This window comes from Perca flavescens, chromosome 13, assembly GCF_004354835.1.
Source record: "Perca flavescens isolate YP-PL-M2 chromosome 13, PFLA_1.0, whole genome shotgun sequence".
Classification (NCBI taxonomy): domain Eukaryota; kingdom Metazoa; phylum Chordata; class Actinopteri; order Perciformes; family Percidae; genus Perca; species Perca flavescens.
The window spans coordinates 29977123-29999875 of NC_041343.1; the positions used below are offsets into that span (position 1 = coordinate 29977123).

Here is a 22753-nt window from a genome sequence, read left to right on the forward strand (position 1 = left end):
ACAGTGGAAATCTCCAGCAACACCTCTGCATACCCGTTGGATAAGGGAAGTTCTTGGGTTTGTCAAAATGGAAAGAATTAGATGTATACTAAGGGGTAAACTGAGAAAATTCAATAAAATATGGGGCCCTCTTCTTTCAATACATTTGAGACGTGCATTTTCCAAATATCCCTGAGTGATGTCCTTACTGATAGGATATGACGGGCAGCAGACCAGCCCACAGCCTTTGTTTTTCTTTTTTTTCTTTGTCTCTCGTTTGTAGTGTATTGTCTTCATAGTGCTCTGTCTTTGCTTTAACATTTGCATGATACCCTGTTTGGAACAACTTTACACTGTTCATTGTTTTGTCTACATCATTGTTGGAAAATTTAATCAACAGATTGGGGAAGAAAAAAAAATAAGTATTTTTTTGAATCGTGAAATTTAAAATTGTATTATGTGCACAGCACAGCTCCTGAAAAACCATTCAAAGCTGACGCTGAAAGATCCGAACTCTCCTGGCAACTGATCACTAAGACCCTTTTCGACAGACTCACTAATGATCTTACGTGGTCAAGGGTGGTAATGGCTGCTGGTTTGATGTATCACTACTGCTTATTGAAGCACTTGAACGATTTCTCTGTGCAAGTCCTTTGTCTCTTTGACTCCCTTTGACTCTTTGTTCAGTCTCTAGGGACCGAGTCACGGTCAAAAGACAATCGGGTTGCCATGTGAACAGCTCGGCACCCAGCAGCACCGAAGACCTGTCTTTCCTGACTAAGCGAGGCGCCAAGTGCCGTTCACACTTTCATGCCGAGATTCAACCATTTGCACGTCAGAGCTTCCCAGATCAACCTGCTGGTGTTCCAAGGGAAATTGCAATCTACCATTTGAGGTAGGGGTGTAAATCACGTTTTATCACAGTATGATATTATATTGATTCTTTGGACAACAATATATAATATTTACTCAAATCACAAAGTCCGCCACGACACAATTACGATTTGATTCAATTAAGGGGCCTGCGAACGATACGAGATGATACATAAGCCCATTTAACTATCAGTTACGAGCAGATTGGGTTGGTTGGTTATTTTGAATAACATGTCTGCTTTACAAATACAGTAGAGGGATGTAAAAGAGAAGATGGGAGGACAAATACCCTCGAGTCTAAGATGATCTTGAAGCAATCTTATTCTTTCAACTTACATTTTACATTTACAGCATGTTTCTAAGCAGCCCGGTAGACAAAGACACCTTGAAAAAGGTCACAGATTAACGGGCTTGTGTGCTCCCTTGCATCATCTGCACGACTAGATAACCGCTAAATACTTTCAGTTTCAAGTAATAATCCTTGAGATTTTTCTGACTTTGAACCCACTAGGCTATGTATTAGGGTTGGGTACCGAACCTAAAAAAGTATCACTTCAGGCACCATTTAGGCAACTGTACCGTATATCAAGTACCGTTTTAGCGACTGATACAAGACGATACATAAGCCCATTTAACACAATCTGTTACATTTTTATATATATTTATTTGCAAAAAGCAATTTCATTACTGAGCTCTTCTAGACACTTACATTAAAAATAAACTATTCTTTTTAATAAAAAAATAAATATAAAGTGGGAATTTCAAAATAAAGGGGCATCCTAAAGATGACAACATGTATGGATATTTTCACTTTGTGTTGATGATATTGGATTGTTGAGGATTGAATATATGAATATATATTGAAAAATGAAGCATGACTCCGCAACTGAACAGGTATCAAATTCATGTCTATTACATTTAGTTTAGATAGTTTTATTTATTTTTAGGTTTTCAAAGAAAACTATGATTTATTAAATCTTGGGTTTTATTGTCGTAGCTGACTGCAGTTGTTTCTTTGCCCCATCTGACCTATTTTTAGCAATGCTGTTGTGTTGCCAGATCTCAGCAATTGCTTTGGGGAGTGCAATGTTATTATAAATGATAGAATGATAGCTGGTGCTAAGGAATAAAACTCAAGCTGGCATCAAACAAAGTTTTCTTTTTATGTTCAGAGAGGAAAAGAGAGTCTTGTCATCCCTTGAACACTCCCCAAAGTTTGCTGATTGTTTAGCTAGTTGGTCAAGACTGGATTCTGTGTTTTGTTTTTCCAGACTTGTTCGGACTCAAGATCGTACAAATCCACACATTCACAGCAAGGGTCTGTCCAATTGAATGTTGAAGCAACGGTTCCACATTTGGGAAATAGGCTTACTTGTTATTTATTACAAGAAGGTTGACACTACTCTAATGTCCGTATGGGTAAACGGTAGACAGTTAGCTTAGCTTAGCACAAAGACTGCAATGAATTGTAAACAGCTAGCCTGGCTCTATCCAAAGACAGCAAACAAGAAGCTAGTGAACTTTAGATGTGCTGGTTGGCAGATTTTGTTGAGAATGGTACTGATTTTTAAGCAAAATCATAGAAAAAGCGTTTTTTCAACTACTCAACCTTTTCTTATCACTCAACAATAGTTTTGATGCCTTCCAGTCAGGTTTTCGACCACACCACAGCACTGAGACGGCTCTTGTCAAAGTCTTTAATGACATCCACTTAAACACAGATAGTGGCAAAATTTAAGTCTTAGTATTACTTGATCTCAGTGCTGCATTTGATACAGTCGACCACAACATATTACTTGACCGATTGGAAAACTGGATTGGTCTTTCTGGCTCAGTACTAAAGTGGTTTGAATCCTATTTAAAGAATAGGGACTACTTTGTGTCTATAGGTAATTATACATCTGAGCATACAAATATGACATGCGGAGTTCCCCAAGGCTCAGTTCTGGGGCCTCTTCTGTTCAACATCTACATGCTTCCACTGGCTCAGATTATGGAAAACAACAAAATAAGTTACCATAGTTATGCGGATGACACACAAATTTACATAACCTTATCGCCAGGGAATTATAGCCCAATACAACAACTGAATATGTGCATTGAACAAATTAACGACTGGATGTGCCATAACTTTCTTAAATTAAATGAAGAAAAAACCAAGGTGGTTGTTTTTGGAGCAAAAGAGGAACGATTAAAGGTCAGCACTCAGCTTCAAACGACAATGTTAAAAACAACAGACAAAGCCAGAAATCTTGGTGTAGTCATGGACTCAGACCTGAATTTTAAAAGTCACATTAAGACAATTACAAAATCAGCCTATTATCACCTTAAAAATATATCAAGGGTTAAAGGACTTATCTCTCAGCAGGATTTGGAAAAACTTGTCCATGCTTTTGTCTTCAGTAGACTTGACTACTGTAACGGTGTCTTTACAAATCTCCCTAAAAAAAATCATTCGGACAACTGCAGCTGATTCAGAACGCTACTGCTCGAGTCCTCACTAAGACCAAGAAAGTGGATCACATCACTCCAGTACTGAAGTCTTTACACTGGCTTCCAGTGCCTCAAAGAATTGATTTTAAAATACTTTTGCTGGTTTACAAATCACTAAATGGTTTAGGGCCAAAATACATTTCTGATCTGCTACTATACTATGACCCGCCCAGACCTCTCAGGTCGCCTGGGACAGGTCTACTTGTTGTTCCCAGAGTCAGAACTAAACAGGGGGAAGCAGAGTTCAGTTTTTATGCTCCACATATCTGGAACAAACTCCCAGAAAACTGCAGGTCCGCTGCAACTCTCAGTTCTTTTAAATCCAGCCTGAAGAAATATCTTTTTAATGTTGCCTTTCTTTAAATAACCTATTTTTAACTGCTCTTTCTTTAAAATTCTTATACTGCACTGAACATTTTATTCTTGTCTTTTAATGATCTTAAATTGTTGTTAATTGTTTTAATGCTTTGAAATTTTTTTAATTGTTTTCTAACTGTTTTTAATGTTTCATGTAAAGCACTTTGAATTGCCTTGTTGCTGAAATGTGCTATACAAATAAAGCTGCCTTGCCTTGATCTCATCAAGAATGCAAATAAGCATATTTGCCTAACTAAACTATTTTATTAACAGCTACGCAGTTTAAGAGACAGGTTCAGTAACGATTGTTCAGCAGAATTGCCATATGTCAACGTTCTTGTCTGCCAATATCAGGTAGGAATTTTGCACAAAGACATACCAGTGGTAATCATTTGTTTCTAATTCAGATCTAATTTCAAAACTTTTGAGTCACTTCTGTCCACTAATAAAGGCGTCCAAAGAAATTTGTAGTAATGACATTTTGATGATTGAGCGGGATATTTGATGATGCTTGAGGATCACACCGAGAGCCCTGGAATTGGAAATGGGGAGATGTAGGACTCCAAAATGGAATGTGTTTTAATATTAAAGCTGGTTCATTACTTTCTTCCTTGTTAGTCTCACATTGCCAGACCTTCCTCCACAGCGCTGCGGAGGAGGGTCTGGCTAGTCCACACAGTATTCCGGGATGGGAGAAAAGCGTGCTCTGGTTTATTGGCATTTCTTTAAACCAATCACAATCGTCCTGGGCGGTGCTAAGCGCCTGACAGAGCAACAGCGCCTCTGCAAAATAGCCTCGGGAAGGAACTTATTTTGGTGGAACACGTGTACGTTCAAAGGTTGTTTTAGTCGTGCAACAGAAAACTCAGATTGGACAGATAGTCTAGCTAGCTGTCTGGATTTACCCTGCAGAGATCTGAGGAGCAGTTAACCATAGTCCTCACAAATCCACCGGAGTTTAGAAAACCAACACACAGGAAGAGGAAGGTGATGGACATGCGGCCCGAAAAGAGGGACATCCGGCGGAATTTGTAACCTGGAAATGAAATGTCGTCGATATAGACTACCCTACTCCTAACTCATCTACTTGACCTTTAACCCTAACCTGCCAGGCCTTTTCCAGATGAAAACATTACCAAAGAGAAGAGTTAGAGCCTGGGCGACAGTGCTGTGCAGTAAATCCCCCGCTGACCTCCCACTGCATTTAAATTCTCTAATCTAGTGACAACAGGAATGAGGCGATGAGCTGGTGCCTTATGGGAAAGGTCAAACTTCTAACTAATTTGCCCCCTCTCCTCACCCAGTTGTCCCCGACGCTGCTCTCAAATCTGTAAAAATCCTGCTGTGTCATTGCACTCATGTCTGGCGGTCACTGAACGCCACGGAGCGACCTCACAAGTTTTCTGTAGCAATTAATTACCGTCAGCCGGGCCGGCACATATGGGCCTATTATCATAAGGCCTCATGGGAGGATATTTCCTGCAGCCATTATTCTGTGGGAAGTAACAGGGAACGGTTTAAATGCCAACAGGCTTTTATTTCACTCCTTTGTTGCTCCTGTAGTCAGCCCAGAGACGAGCAGATTGGTTTTGTTGGTTATTTTGAACAACATGCCTGCTTTACAAATACAGTAGAGAGGGATGTAAAAGAGAAGATGGGAGGACAAATACCCTTGAGTCTAAGATGATCTCGAGGCAATCTTATTCTTTCAATTTAAATTTTAAATTTACAGCAGGTTTCTAAGCAGCCCGGTAAACAAAGACACCTTGATCACAGATTAACGGGCTTGTGTGCTCCCTTGCATCATCTGCAGGACTAGATAACAGCTAAATACTTTCAGTTTCAAGTAATAATCCTTGAGATTTTTCTCACATTGAACCCACTATGTATTAGGGTTGGGTACCGAACCTAAAAAACTATCACTTCAGGCACCGTTTATGCAACAGTGCCATTTTAGTTTTACCGGTCAAGTATTTATAGTCAACATTTTCAGCAATAATAATTCAAAGTTTTTGCATCCTATAAATACCTCTTTATATAGTAGTTTTCACTGATACTGGTGTAGTCTGCCTTTCCCTAGTCTTGCATTGCCAGCTCTATCTCCAAAGCGCTGTGGAGTAAGGTCTGGCTACACCACAGATACATTCTGGTATAGGAGAAAAAAAACACTGGGTTGTTTGCATTTTTTTAAACCAATCAATCGTCTTGGGCGGCGCTAAGCTCCGGACGCAGTGACTCGGGAAGGAACTTGTTTTGGTGAAACATTTGCACTTCCCACATCTCTACGATGGAGGTGGCGAGAACAAAGTTTAAATGACCCATAGTCTTCAGCTAGGGCTGTGTATTGGCAAGAATCTGGCGATACGATAAGTATCACGATACATGGGTCACGATTCAATATATTGCAATATATCTCGATACTGTGCGTAAGGCGATATATTGATATTTTTGTTAAAGTATAATTTTAGAAAAAAATAATATTTTAAAAAAGACATGATGTGCATACAAGTCAAAGAAGTTTACTTTAGGTAAACAATTCAGTACACAGAAAATCTAACAAATGTCAGTTTGGGATTGTGGTTCATAGGTTCTTAGTGAGCACATTGTTATATGTTAAAGTAGGCCAAAGTTCAGCCATAGCTACATTGTTAGCTTCTAGCAAAATGTCAGGCCCTGTTAGGCACTGTTAGGCACTGTTAGGCAAGGACACTAGTGGTGCGTCTCAGCATAGCCATCTAGCGGTAGGGGGTTTAAACACAACATAAACGTGAACCACTGTCTTACATTAATTTTTTGCACGTAAACTTAAAAAAAAAATAATTTAAAATTAAAAAAAATCAATATTGCATTTTTGAAAATCAATACTGTATTGCTAAATAAAATATTGCGATACTCAAGTGTATTGATTTTTTCTTACACCCCTATCTTCAGCTGTCCTATATAAATAAAGGCCTAATATGCCCCAAAAATAATAATAATAGAATAATATGCAAATACAAGAATAAAAGCTACAATGCAGTCTAAGAAATTAGTAATTATTTGATTTAATAGGTTAGGGACTGGTTTGGGAGGGAAGAAGAAGGTTTTTTCTTTGAGGAGTGTAAAATCTTCTAAATACATAATGAAATGTTATAAGTATATAGTATAAATAGGTTCTCATGTATTGCTCTTCACTGACAGGGAATTTGCATTTAGGACAGACACCTGATACCAGAATAATCATTTGATATGACTTTGATTACTTGTTGATGCTGCAGGCAGATATTAAGATTATTAGTGCTTAATTAGAGGCTTAGTCCTAATTTAGGTAAGTGCACCTATTTGTACACAAGGTGATTTTATACTTACTAATATGAATCATTACATTATCACATTACATGTCAGTTAGCTGATGCTTTTATCCAAAGCGACTTACAATTGCTATATATGTCAGAAGCAGATGTCTGGAGCAACTAGGGGTTAAGTGCCTTGCTCAGGGACACATTGGTTGATGTATTGAAGTGGGAATTGAACCCAGGTCTCTCACACCAAAGGCACGTGTCATATCCACTGTTGACTTTATATGAGTACGTAGTAGTCAATGTATTTTAGACAGTGTCTGCCAAAGGCTTGCAGACACTTAAATTTGCCAAATCGCTACAAAATCAATATGTCAACCTTTTTCAGCACCAGGGACAGCGACACTGACATTCACTGAACAGACGTGATAGAACTCCTGGTTAAAGTGTTCCCAGAATCCAACTTAGAAAGCACTCCTTAACCCTGTATCAGTAATTGAAGGCCCAGACTGCAACGTCCCCGACGTGTGCCTCAAGTCCCACAAGAATGATTATTACCTGGGGAGATAATCGTTGATTGCAGCCCCCTGAGAATATACCAGCTGTGAAGTCTAAACTTAAGCGCCGATGTCTTGAAATATTTTGGTTAAGATAAGAGTCCCCTGATAATAATTCCTCTGGGTGAAATCAGTTTCTTTTGGGCATAATTTTCCTCTGCAGGAGTGCAGACTTCAAAGTGCAAACTTCAGTGTGAAGTTCAAGTCTTACTAAAAAAATTTTAACTGTAGAATCTGGGCTTCATACAGCGGTAACCAGACACTGGGGGTTCATGCAATTTTTACAGGATATTACTATAACGTTTAAATGTTTTACAGGAAACACGGAGGGATCAGGGGGTACTTTTAATTCGATGCAATCCCCCCCCCCAGCTGAACTCCCAGAATTCACCATTTTGTTGCTCGATTTAAATGATTTAGTATTTTCTGTGTTTGTCACAGGAGTGGCGGCAGAGACAATTTGGAGTTCATGCATTTGTTTCTCGTTCCCCTTTGTTTTGTTTGCACAGAGGCAACAGGACATCGCTGCATGTAATGGTAGTTAACACTAACGTTTCACTTGGCAGCAGGTTGGGGGTGGCAGTAGCTCAGTCCGTAGGGAGTTAAACACGGTTAAAACGCTGACAGCTAAACGGTGTAAAGTGTGTCTGTACTTCACTGGAGAGGATTCCAACACCGGGACGTACAGTCTACAGCTGCCGTTATCGTAAGTATCGGTACCGTTGTAAAAGTATCGGTTCTGGTATCAGAAAATACCCAAACGATCCCCAACCCTAGTTCTGCCCGGACCGTCATATGTCCCTCTCCACTTTATCCTCCCCCACCTGCCACCACCTCTGCTTCTCCTCCCCTACACATTTTAATCTCTTCGTTTCTCTCTCCGCCACCATTCATTCATCCATCCATCCTCCCCCCTCTCCCTCCCTCAGCCTACTTCTTTACTTATCTCTCCTCCTCGGTCGTCTGCATTTCTTCGCTTGTCACTCCCCCCCCCCCCCCCGTCCCCGTTCCTCTCCCGACTCACATCTTTTCATCTCTAGTTCTTTTTCCCTCCCCAATCTATCGTGCAGTAAAATCACTGTTCGATCTTTCTCAGCCATTATACTGTCAGAAACTAAATTGGGATTTCATGAAGCTAAGCTATAATAGCTGTGTACTAGCTGCTCTCCAAGCTATTACTTATAACTTTTGACAACCTGTTTTTTTTGTTGTTTTTTTTATTCCAAACATAACTCCCCAGGGGAGGGCAAACCAAGTGCCTTCTTAGAAGTCGTCAGTAGTAAAAAAAAATAAATAAAAAAAGTGGGACTTTAGATCGTTTACACAACCACAGGTCTATTTGGGTCATCCACAATTTGTATCAGGTCTATCTTTGCAGGGTTTTCCCCACCATTATATCTATTTTGTTAGCGAAATGAAAATTGCAATACAAATAGAATCGGCACCCATGTATTGTGAAAGAATCGCATCGGGACAAAAGCATATTGTCCCAGCTGAGTTGACTAATTTTGTTGGGGACATGTCTGCAAATGGGCCCACATCGCGTGCACACTGCAGCTGACATGCTTGCCTCCAAACCTCTTTCCTGTTGAAGTCATTCTTCTTTTACGTTACAGTCCAATTGGCAGCAAAGTAAGCCCAACACGTCAACGCATGGCACGTCTCGTTACAGGACAGCTTTTTGTTATTGTTCCTGGCACCGCCTCTCGCTGTGCTTTTATTTGATTTCATAAAGCCATTTTCTGTTGTCATGCCTTAGGAAACACCTGTGAAATCCGTCTAACCGCTCCTCTGGCAACGTGACAGTGTGTGGCAGACTGAGGCTGACTGCGCTCTGCCTTTGTATCCACTCGGCACCAGTCAAAACGGAGCCGGCAGAAAAGAGGCGAGCGGCTCCCATCGCGCTCCGGAGCAGATGCTGAGTAAAGGCACCTGTGCTTTTCTGCTCCGCTTCACTTTTTAGAAAACACTGCGTCACCAGAAGTGGGAAGTATCTCAGTGCATTTCATTAAGTACTGTATTCTAGTAGGGCTGCACGATATGAGAAAAATGTGGTAATTGTGTTGAATATTACAATAACGATATTACCCTATAGGGAAGTTACACTCAAGCAGACATGCAGTATAAAAACAAAGACACACAAACACACATCAAACTGCTGTTCATGCAGGCACAGATTGCAGACTCACACACACACACACACTCACCTCAGTGTATGAGTGTGCTGATGCGGGGTGTCTGACAGGGTCCGGGGGATTTCTCTAATCACCTGAGATGAGGAGGTAGAAAGATACGGTCAGCATGTGAAGGATGGGCCGCCTCTAAGCTGATCATCTCCTCCCAGGCCCATATTATTATTTCCCAAGTTTCTCCAATAAGAGTGTGCTGATGCGGGATCAGTGCACCGATCTCCTGCAGTCATCGATTTCTTTGCAGAGAGAAAAAGGCCGAACCGGGAAAGAACCGAGGGACCGGATTCAGCAGAATTCCTTCAAAGAAAAAAAAAAAATCCTTTTCAAATTAAGCTTCGGGGAGCTCTGGTGGTCGTTTCAACTCTCGGAGCTCTCGTTTCAGGTAACGTTGTGCTACGTGGACTTTTGTTGTGTTTTCATGTTAAATTGCTGCGGTTTGGTCGTTTGGCAACGTTGCAAGCCAGCGAGTGCATATTAAAAAAAGCTAAAAACCCCATTCATCAACCGATGTCCCTTCACTGTTGTGTTGATGCTGCTATGCAGTATTTTCTTAACTTTACTACCATCACGGTTATATTCCCATATAATGCTCATTTTCAGGTTCATACTTTTATTTCTTTGGGTTTCTACTAGAACACGTGTCAAACTCAAGGCCCGCGGGCCAAATCCGGCCCCTCGCTCATTCTGATCCGGCCCTCATATCAATCTACGTTCACAATATATTTTGGCCCACCTAGTTGTGCGCCAAACCAAAAACATGGGAAACTGTTCTTCAATTTGCAATTACACGACACTCAAAGCAGAATTTGGCAAATTTGCTGACTGTGAGACTCGGAAATTCCCCCAGAAGCAGAGAGTTTGCATATTCCAGCTGTGAAAAAGCTTGTTGTGAGTCAGCTGGGTGGTAGCCTACTTAGAAAATGTAATTATTGTTTTTACTTGATTTTCTAAATTCTAGGATGGCTTTGGAACTTTTTGCTCATTTTTTCAGGACTTTATGTGGACCAGACTGTAAGTGAGAAGACTATATGAGACATGCAATAATTGAGACAAAGATATTTGACATTTTCGATGAAATAAAGGCATGTGAATAAACTATACATGTCTGGCCCTTGATGCAATTCTCTTTTTCCAGTGTGGCCCTTAGTGAAATTGAGTTTGACACCCCTGTACTAGAACATGGTTAAATTCTTTATAAGGTGCAATATATAGGACGTTACTTATCAGCACAGCGGAGTAGCTAACGGTAGATGCTGGCTATATTGACAGTCATAAAAGCCCGTGCTCACGCGGAGCTCTGTAACCAACTGACAGACACACTTTTTTGGCCTAGAATTACGGTAGGAACCGCGAAAAATACAACAACCTCGCCGTCCTCTCACACGCACCAGACAGACACACTTCCTCGGCTTAGAATTACGGTATAACCTCTAAAAACACAACAACCTCGCCGTCCGCTCCACCCGACGGACGGACACACTTCCTTGGCTTAGAATTACGGTGAGAACCGCTAAAAATAACACTACCTTGCCGTCCTCTCCACCGGACGGAACACGCTTTATTGGCTTAGAATTACGGCAACAATCGCTAAACACACTGCAAACTCACGGTCCTGTCTTCCCGATTTACAAATCAAAGCGAGACAAGAGACAAATTGTCCATGTGAGTCCAAGTATCAACAGAAGCACTATAGCACTGTAAGATGAAGTAGTGAAGCCTAGGGCGGCAGAAACTTCTCAGTCCCTCCCCCCCTTTCTGCTAAAGCCCAACAAAACGGTCTCCTAAGCCTCTCCCCCCACAAGGGAAAATGAATGTGTGTGCATGAGCAGTGATTGACACGCAGTTACACAACCCCCGTGGCCCTGATTGGTGCATCTGAACAGGGAGCCAGATTTTTTTTTTTTTTTTTTTTTTTTAAATGACCTGCTTCATGTACTGTAGTTCTACTGGAACATAGGGTCAGTTTCATCAAATATGACAGTTAGTTGTATAAGTTACCTACTGGACCTTTAATGATTCCCTTTTAGTTTGGGGAATAAAAATACAGTGAGAGGAATTAGCGGCTCAGTGGAGCGGAGCCATGCAGCATATGGAGGTTTAAAAATGTGGACGAATCAGCAGCTTCTACTTAAAGGCAACTCATGCAAACACTTTGAATATTATCGAGAGTGAAAACTGTGTGCAGCAGTCTGTGTGTATTTGCATAAGAGAGGATATATGTGTGTGTGTGTGTGTGTGTGTGTGTGTGTGTGTGTGTGTGTGTGTGTAAAAAAGGTACTGTATATGCATTGATTTCCTCAACAAACAACGTACAGACTAATAACTAGGACTGGGCATCGAGAACCGGTTCCAAATTGGAATTGTTTGAAAAATTACGATTCCATCGGAAATCGTTTATTGGAATCATTCGGACACGCCGCGAATCTGATCATCGGTTCCAAATTTAACACACGCAAGTGTTTGTTTCCGTGGCGGCCGCCGTACTTCCAGGCCCTTGATGTGTCGCGGCCGTAAGCGGTGCTCTAAGTTGTGGCTTTATTTTACACTGAAAGAGGGAAAACTTTAAGTAGAGCTATCGATATTGTGATATGAGACTAGATATCGTCTTAGATTTTGTAATATCGTAAAATGGCATAAGTGTCTTTTCCTGGATTTAAAGGCTGCATTACAGTAAAGTGATGTCATGTTCTGAACTTACCAGACTGTTGCAACTGTTCTATTATTTGCCATTACCCATTTAGTCATTATATCCACATTACTAATGATTAGGCTATTTATCAAAAATCTCATTGTGTAAATATTTTGTGAAAGCACCAATAGTCAACACTACAATATCGTTGCGGTATTGATATTAAGGTATTTGGTCAACAATATCGTGATATTTGATTTTCTCCATATTGCCCAGCCCTAACTGTAAATCACCATTGATTGAAAATAAAAATAAAAAGTCTTTTATCAGTGAACTAATAAGCATTTGACCCATTTCAACTCCACCCCTCAAAGAATCCAAACCGAGAATCAAAAGTAAAGAATCGGAATCAGAATTGTTCAAACCAAACCGATGTCCAACCCTAGCTGCGATGCAGCGAGCTTATATAAAACTATTTGTCTTTTTATGAAAAAGTATTCATTTACATGTGGCTCACGGCCGGTCCTGCTGACAGAGACGGAGTTAGGAATGCAGGACACTCGCAGCGATGTCACTTTTGTTAATCATTGCTTTTCGATTCTACACGGAGAGCACAAGAATACAGCGCCCGTTACACACACCGCCGCCCAATTAGAGCACGAATGGGAATTAATGAGCGGGTCGAGGCAGGTTAATGAAGGGTGGCGCTGATCTGCTGAGGGCTGAAATTAAAAACTGTATCCTCTGTCCGAATAGTTTCACAGAGGCAGCTGCTCCCTCTGACTACCTGTTATCGTGTTAGTGCTGCATGTGTTTGTGCTATCACTCTCTAAACCATCATGCGAAGAGAAGGCACAGAAATGAGCGAGTAATGTTCCAAATAATTAGTAATGTATGCGTTTGAGAGTTTTTTTCACGAGTAATCTAATGCTGCTGTGTCAGTATAGTGGAAAAACCATAATCCCTTTGAGATCATTTAATATCTGAAAATAAAATATGTCATTTTGATACATCAAAACGTGTGGGGGAAAAAGCCAAGAGTTCCGACCAAGCTCAAATAAGCTGAAGACTGAATTAGATGGAGGCGCTAAAGGAGACTTTTTGCGTTAGTAATAAACGCCAAAGGCACCTTACCCAGCGTCTCTTAAAAACACAAGTACATCCATTAATTAGTAATGACCTCGGAAAGTCGAGTCAAGCGGGACACCTAGCTCACCTAGACAATGTAACCCCGCAAGGATGAGTTGTTGTGGGTGAAAAGGAGTCTATGGGGCCCTATTTTAACAATCTAAGCGCACGGCATGAAGCGCCTGGCGCAGGTGCATTTAGGGCGTGTACGAATCCACTTTTGCTCGTTTAACGGCGAAAGACAGGGTCCGCGCGCCGGGCGCATGGTTGAAAAGGGTTGACCTTAAGTGCGTTCTGTACAAAATATAGAAACGCACGCAAATACACAAAACACAAGCAAATTAAGAAACCACCTTCAGAAATTTGACAACACAAGTGCCGCATTTAGCAAACGCGCTGCAAATACACACAACACAACCAAATACACAAACGTGGTGCAAATACACACCACAACCAAATACACAAACGCGGTGCAAATACACACAACACAACCAAATACACAAACGCGCTGCAAATACAGAAATGCAAAAAAAAAGTACACAATCCCCGGAAAAAAAAATGCAAAAAAAATAAATAAAATGTTGCATCCAGATTACACAACGGAAGTTCTCCAGGCCTCTAGGGGGGGCAGCTAAGTGGAAGAGCTTGATTTTTCGACCCCTTTTTGTTGGTCAGCGGCGAGACCACTTCCTGCTGCCTCAAGACAGCAATACGCCCAGAATGCACCTGAACACACCTACCTATAAGACCAGCACGCCCATGGGCGCACAGATGGGCACAGGTGCATTTGTTATTTAAACGACGTGGGCGAGATAGGGCCCTGTGTGTCTAAAGTTAGGCTTAATAAATGTTTAATGCCTCTTCACCTGCAGATTGGCAAAACTGTGCTTATTGGACGGGCTACCATTTCTTGTTCAGACCTTTTTCAGCCTCCAAAGTTGTCATGCACCTGTTTTGCCAAGAGAATAAACTGAATTCAACCAGATAGTAGCGATGAGAGACGCCTACTTTCTAACCTCATCACCCACTCTCTTCTCGGGTTCTCAGACAGTTTCTGTGTATTTGTAGGTTATTTGCTTGTTAAAATAGCATGCCAAAAATTGCATCTGATCCTGTGTACTGCTAAATGTCCAAGGTTCAGCTGAGAGTGTTGGCAAACACGTGCAAATCTGCAAACACTGGTGAGCAGCTTGTCTTTTGATCTTTTAGTTTAGTATCTGAAATCGGGACGTTCTCTTATTGCCTTTCCTAGTGATCAAAGCAGTCCTTGGGAGAAACTGAGGCGTTTGTGTCTGCATCTTCGTAGTTATTAGCACCGAGGTGCTGTGAGCTGGATGTCATACACGAGTCAGGAAACCCAAAGCAGTTAACTGAGAAACATCCACAAATCCTGACGACTCGCTTGACAGACAAACAACTGCGTAACAGAAACAAACCGGCAAAACTAACGAGCTAAAGGAGAAAATGTTCCCAGCGGGAGACTCTGCATCTGCAGGGCAGGATGTGATTCTAACTGACAAAGGATTGGTTAACAAAAAAAAAACAAAAAAACAAGCAGACTCTTTGGAGGAAAAAGGAAGGCTTCAATTTCCTGGGTAGCGTGCAGAAGCAGCAGCTGATGGCGCACAGGGCTCAAAAGGACTCAGAAACTCTGACCGCTGCAAACATCCTGCGAGCGTGGCTGAGAAATGAGCTACTGCAAAGCCATCAAGCTACACCGCCCCGACACACTCTGAGCATTTATCTGCGGCGCACACACATGAAATGACCCCGGCGCCATTGGTTTTCTATACACATTTAGACTTGGTTTCTGTTCCCGCTGGCAGAGACTAGAATCGCAACTCAGCAATGGAGGATTGCAACACTCTGTGGCAGGGCTGGGTACCGACACTTTTTAGGCATCGAGCGAATTGCCTCTAAAAGTATTGAGTATCGAAAAATGCCTCCAGTAAATATCATTAGCGTCAGAGAGCCAATAAGCATGCAGCATGCACTAATGTTTGTGATTGGCTGTCTAGCATTACTAGGGTTTGGGCATCGTTTGGATTTTAACAATTCGGATTCCAATTGCGATTCTTCCTTTCGATTCCGGTTCTTATCGATTCTCGATTCCGATTCCCCCGAGGGGTGGAGTTGAAACGGGTCACATGCCTATTTTCACAAAAAAGAGGAGAGTTTTATTTTGATTCATTGGTGGGTTGCAGTTTTACAGGGCCTTTTCAACGTAAAATAAAGCCACGCTACAGTAGAGCGCTGCTTACTGTGCTCCAATAGCCTGAGAAGCCAGACCCACATCCAGATGTTGGGTCTGGGAACTCACCATTGACGGAGCTCAATCCGAGGGGCGGGATAAACGGTTATCTTTCAAATTCCCTCTGCACGTAATAGTTCAAGTTCAAGACCTTTATTTGTCCCCGAGGGGCAATTCATTTAGCTAGAATAGCTCTACAACCAGGTAGAGCAACGAAGAAGGTAGCGAAGCTAGTTGATAGATTCAACTTTTGCCGTATCCAGTCGGCAAAATTCCAAACACATCTTCCTTTTTTAACAATGATTTCAGTGCCGTTCTTATATCAAATAAAAGCTTAACTCCAAGTCTTCCAGAAGACCGCTGTTCCCAGCAGCAGCAGCCATAAGCCCCGCCCACCGACTCTATACACGATGTGATTGGCCTGACTAGAGTTTGTTTTTTCCAGCTCGCAAGTCAACGGAGAGTGCCTAGAGCGCGTCTAGATTTCTAGGCTAGAGCTCCAAGGCTGCAACACAACAAGCACCTGGCCGTTTCGGAAAACCAAAACTGGCCCGTGTTAAATTGGAAAGCGATGATCGGATTTGAAACCAAATCCTCTGAACGACTCCAATGCAGAACCGATTTCAAGTAGGAATCGGTTCTCGATGCCCAACCCTAGGCGTCACACGTCGTAGAGACAGGCAGGAAAAACTCGTCGTTACGCAGAGAAGGGGCTCACGTAGTAAGAGCTGAAAAATAAATGAAAAGATTTGTGCCGTAATATGTAATGTTGTAATTTCTTTATGTTTTATAAAATTGGTATAAGTATTGTTTAGGAACCGGTATCCAAGTCACGGTATTGGTATCAGTAACGGAAATGAAGAATTTTGAGTGATACCCAGCCCTACTCAGGGGGATTGATACTGTAGTACGGTTCACAAACTTCACCCTCAGCACCAAAAGATCCAATTTATTTTTCATTTTCATGTTGACTGACTTCATTAATTACTAAATGGGGCATCAAGGGTGCGTCAAAGTAATGAATACGTGGGGTTGAAATAAGATATGCATGATTACATTTTGTACTGTTCCAGATGTTTGTGGCAGCCAAAAGATGTACCCTCAATAGGAAGGAGAGAGTGTCCGTGTACAGTACATGACGTTCAGAACATTAAAACAAAAGAACATCTCTGTGAAGATTAGGGATGCACCGAATCCAGGATTCGGCCGAATATTTGGCTTTTTGACGGGGTTCTAATTCTGCCGAACTTTAGAATTTTTTTCCCACCAAACACTACGCTCGTACTACGCTGGGTCGACTTAAGGCATGTATTATGTGACGATGAGGCGTGTATTACTGTCTCAAAGTGCTGCCTAGTAAGAATCGGCTTTATTTTGGCTAACTGCCGAAAATTTGAAAAAGCCTGCTTTATCCACTGCCCCAATCTGTTTGTCAAGCTTAAAGGAATACACCACCGTTTGTTGAAATAGTGCTTATCACAGTCTACCCTGGCTGTAGATAGGTGGGCCAACGCATTTTTTGTCTCAGTGCAATTAATTAGCTTGTTTTTTGGTCTGTTGGCTCACTTTTACTCACAACATGCTAACCGGCAACATAGGATTCCATTCACTACGCTAAGCTAACTAGCAGTGGCGCTGCCGGTGTTGCACCGGACCAAAACAATGCATGCACAATTATTGCGTTGGCCGAACTATCTACAGCTAGAGGAGACCGTGATAAGCCCTATTTCAACAAACGGTGGCCTATCCCTTTAATATCTGAGTCAATTTTAACCCCTAAATTGGTAACGGTTGGCTTGACATATTGAACCAAGGGACCCAGGTCGACAAAAGGGGTCCCAGTGTGTGTGACCCAGTCCGTTTTGGTTTCATTAAAGTGTTACCTAAACTTTTTGACAATGGGTCAAATTTGACCCCGAGGACAACGGGAGGGTTAGAAGGGAGCTATTGTATGGAACAGTTGAGACGTTGCTTTTAAATAAAAAAAAGTAATGGTTAAATAAAATGTTCACACTCTATATACTATAAATGTTGCAAACCGCTGTGCAGCCTCAGATGGATGGTGAACCCCCACGTGGGCAAATAAATGGTAGTCTGCATTTCCTTCGCTGGCACACCCCTGCTGCAGATAGGCTAGGTGTAATATGGGTAATATCCTTCGGCTCGCTTTTGGCATCTGGGTAAAACTCATAATATGCCCAAATACAAGATGATGGGTTTTTCTTTGACACTAAGACTAAGTCGGCCATGCTGGCATATCACCGACGCGCTCTGATGTAACCCTTGTTTTGCTCCTTTCATCCCCCGAAATCTTTTCTTTGCTCAGATTTCCATCCTCTTTACTCCATCTCGCAGCATCCCATCTGTTTTCTCCATCTAAACCTTCATTCCCTTCCCTCCAGTCTCTCAATTTCTAGGTCACTCTCGATCTCTCACTTTCTCAGCTCCACAGACTTTACTCTTTCTCTCCGTCTCTCTCTCCCTGCATCCATCTCTCTATCCAGCTAAGAAAGATTAAAGTGGAGGCAGAAGGCGTGTTAATGGCCATCAGCTCATCCTGTGCAGGCACTTCCCGATCTGCACCGCCTACCTGCTTAATTAGTCGAGAGGCGAAACTCGGGCAATTAACCTCACACACACACACACACACACACACACACACACACACACACAGTATGACCTCATAAAAATCCTGTATGTGTATTAATTTCATAATCCTACATCGCACTGTAATCATTTTTATTTCCAAAAAAGACAAGCTTTTCAGCTTTTCATCTTTATTGTGTAACAAATGGTGATCAACCTTTTCATCCTGCAGCTTTTACACCTACCTAAACATTTTGTCTGGTAACTACTGTGTGGACTACTCTTAAAAAGTATTTAGCCTCACAAGCAGCACCGTGAGGTCAAATCGGTTACTGGATGGATGAAAATTTGAGACAACTTAACTACCATGAGAAAGGCAAACAATTTAGAGTAACATGCAGCGTGTGTTAATCGCAAAGTACATTAGGACAGGACGGAATTCAGTCATCAGTTTTAGTTTAAGACCTATCTTGCCTTCAACTGCATTGGACAAGTGGATATTGTACTGTACAGGTTGGTGGCACTAAATGAAATCTCAGGGGATCACCTAAGACATTAGGGGGTGTTTTACGGAACCCGCGCAACTACTAGGCAAGACCCGCCCTTCAATAGCATTCACAAGCTACTATTTGCCAGGCGTCCATGCTTACGCTAGGTAACGGAACCCGATTTGTTCAGGTCCTATCCCCATGACCAGTCTGCTATCCTAACCTTAACCCTTGTGTGGTTAAGGTTACAAAACAATGGTTAATACCGCACCTTAGTGCTCGTTTGTACAATATTTTGGTCAGCTTAAACTGTGTTTAAATGTGCTCTAGAAACAAACTGTACTTACTTTACAAGAGACAGGGTTTAGAGAGCAATTCTCAACAAAATAAACCAAAGTACATAACCCTTGTGTGGTCCTTTGGGTCCCGGTGACCCGAAGGACCACACAAGAGATTCGAGGCCAATGCCTAACCCCAACCAATCAGGCTACTTTGTAGGGCGGGACGCCTAGAAGCAAGTATAACGCGTCTTTGAGGGATCATCAGCGTCTTAACCAAATGTTTTGTCCATGTAAAAGCAGAGATGTACAGTCTGGATCAAAATATTGGACAGGCCATCCGCCGCGCCGATGCTGCCTTCCCCGGAGCACAGTTGACATTGAATTCATTGCCACATGAAATTATGCATTTTATGTTTTTCATAAATGGAAGAACGGGGTAATAAGCATCCACGATCTGACGATGTGATTCTGTCAATATATCTAAGCGGGATACTAGGATTTGCATCCTTTCAGACACACTGGGGTGAGAACTGAGAGCAGAATCAATCTGCAACGTCACAAAAAAAAATGTCTTCTGATGTAAAAATATGATGAAAAAACAAAATGTTTTGTGTTACCTCATCATTGTTGGCTGCCGTCCATTTGCTCCTCATGTCTGTATACAACCATGTGTACGGGAGATTCCAGGCACCACTGTCCATGCATGCAGTTTAACCTGAACCAAGTCATTTACTCTAGAGGTAAGGATCGGCTGAAATGTCCTCACTTTGCAAAATATGTCCTCTCTGATGGTCTGAAGCACTCACGCACACACCCACGCACACACACAGACAGACACACACACACACACACACACACACACACACACACACACAATCCACCAGTATTTTCTAATTAGTCCACGGAGCTTTAAGGAACAGTGGTTGAGTTATTAATAGCCGGCTGCCTACCACATTTACAGCCTACTAATGGGCAGAAGATTTGATAGATATGCCAGCATTATGCTCATTATTTTAGATGTTTATCACCCTTTATATCGTATTTTACCCAAATGTAGCTTTTGCTTTTATTTTGCAGCTCTGACAGAGTTCCGACAGTGTGTGTTAAAACCTGAGTTATACTCAAACCTGAGCAAATCAGACAAGACCGTAACCTCGGCGAAGTTTAGGGGGCCGATCACACCGAGCAGCGTCACTAGAAACTCGTCGCCAGCAAAACCTGTTTTTTGGCTGGTATGCACTTATTTCTTGCGTCTCTTGTATTTCTGGGGGTTTGACGGTAATGGAAGGTAAAATATTCGGTAACACTTTACTTGAAGGTATCTATATAAGAGTGACATGACACGGTCATGACGCATGAACCCTAACCAGAACTTGTCATGACAAAAACCGAATGACCGTTACTAAAAGAAGCGTTATGACATAAACGTTTATGACACGTTCATGACAGCGAATACACCACCCTTTGTGGCAGCCAATCAAAAATCAAGCAAGAGGCGGGCTTTACTACTACTTCAAACATCTGTAGCCTGGTCCTCATCTCGGTTTGAAGCTAAGAGTATCGGCGATACATTCATCGCTGCTTACATAACACACCTTCATCTCAGCAGTTAATAGAGGTGTTGAAGTAAGGAGAAAGGAATGTAAAAAAAAAAAAAAAAAAAAAGACAATGCCTCTGGTTCGACTTCATCGATTTTAATACTGGAGAAAACAGTACTACTTTTTTTCTGTTGGGATCGGTCAGTTTTAGCTTTTCGGATGCTCAATTTGCACACATGGTGTTGTACTTGTTCTCAATACCCGGACATGTGGTACCTTAAGGAATTTCATGATCTGTATGAGACTCCATTGGATCGTATTTGGTTGTACTTCTTTATTTTTTTTTTTTTTTTTTTTTTTATGACTGCATTAAAATACATTGTGTGGAATTTTGTCTGCAAATCACATCTCCCCAGTGGGACACCAAAGTCTGAACCCTACACTGAACTGAACCCTACACCCTGATGACGTCCCCTGGACACTCACCACGGGGACATCCGGTACGTGTGTGTGTGATGGTGTAAATCGTGAGCCGTCAGTGATCCTCCCGTCGTGCGAAGACGTGAATAATAAACCTTCCTGGGTCCTTGAGCTCTCACAGCTCTGATGACTTATTACCAGCTGTATCAAAGCTGAACGCAGCGCTACAGCTCCGCAGAGAGGAGGCTTGACTGGCTTTATGGCTGCAGTGTGTATGTGTGTGTGTGTGTGTGTGTGTGTGTGTGTGTGTGTGTGTGTGTGTGTGTGTGTGTGTATCTTCCTCTGCAAATGCCTACAGCACTAACTATGGGCACAAAGAATTCATGTAACAATTTGGGGTTTTAAGTCTTACTCCACCTATCGCTCTCTCTCACACACACACACACACACACACACACACACACACACAATAAAATAAAAAACATTAACATTGTGTGCTTGTCTGTTTGAATGTGTGTGTGTGTGCATGGGTGGGGGATCTTATTCACCCAGCAAAAGGTCTCGTGTCTATTCTCTGCTTGAGTAGAAACCATCTTGGGGATGAAGTATAATACCGCAATGTAGATTATCCCTTAGTATGTTTTCCACATTTTGTTATCATTTTCTACACTTTTCTACAAGATTAGTGTTTTATTTATGTAAACAAGACCAAAACTGCAAGGTCCATTCAGTTGCCCCTAGGAGGCCTCCATATTTCCTCATTACACCGTCTTGGAAAGAACGAACAATGTTGAACAAGGCAATCTTGTCTATTTTATAGATTATAAAATGTCTTGCGTTACAAAGTGGACTGGTTGCCCTGAGGAGGGTGCTAGAAGAAAGTCATCTGGGCAGCAGGGAATGTGATATGTGCAATTTGCCTGATAGATTCCGATATTGCGTATTGCTTGAAATGGCAGAAGGGTGCTTTACAACAACAGCTTGAGTATCCTCACCTGTAAAAAGAATAAAAAAAATAAACAAGATCCTGTTCTAAATGAGGATAGAAGAGTTGCCTGTGTCCATGTTCTTTTCCTAGTCAAATATATTTGTTTATTGTAATGCTAGTTAGTTAGTTAGTATCTGAGGTGGCAGACTGATCTCATAAAGTGGCGTATGTATGACACGCCAATTCATATGCCATTTTGGCGTGTTATCAAGACGCATAATCGCTTTTTAGCGCGTTTATCAACGCAGTTTGGCCTCCATTGACCTACATTACGTGTGAATTGTCGCAGTAGCGAGTACTATGAAAGGACAGAAGTCTGCAGACAGATGTTGGTTGGGGTGGTGGATGGGTAAAACTCAGGACTTTCACCCAGGAAAGCCTCATCTTTTTTTTAAACCTTCCCCAATGTTCTTTTCCTAAACCCAACCGTTTATACACACCACAGTGGCGACGCTGTATACGGCGTAGACATGCACATGGATAGCTCAAAATACGTACAGATAACACGCCACTTGGCTTTAGGAAAGTAGCGTGTATGTTTACGCAAAGTCACGATGCCATGTTGGAGGTGGCGCCATCTTGCCACTCCGGTGACTTCAGTGAAGCAGGAATGATGTTGTGCATTGTCTGTTTATCCGTCATATCCGACAGTGGTGCCATGGTGTCTGGAAAAGTGCAGATGCAGGCTACCGTAAGCTCCACTGTGTGGTCTCT

At 41.9% G+C, this 22753-nt stretch overlaps 1 protein-coding gene across 4 annotated transcripts in view; it reads right to left on the reverse strand.

Annotated features, from left to right (window-relative positions):
* The window catches only part of sgcd (sarcoglycan, delta (dystrophin-associated glycoprotein)), a 323072-nt gene that overhangs the window by 200046 nt on the left and 100273 nt on the right, over nucleotides 1-22753 (reverse strand). For 2 of the 4 annotated variants that reach the window (XM_028595709.1, XM_028595711.1), the window contains one exon: nucleotides 9745-9806. The exons of 1 other annotated variant lie outside the window; for it this stretch is intronic. The gene's annotated coding sequence lies outside the window, so the exon portion shown is untranslated. Of the gene's footprint in view, nucleotides 1-9744; nucleotides 10008-22753 lie in introns of those variants that run through there. One more of the 4 variants, XM_028595712.1, reaches the window with a different exon arrangement.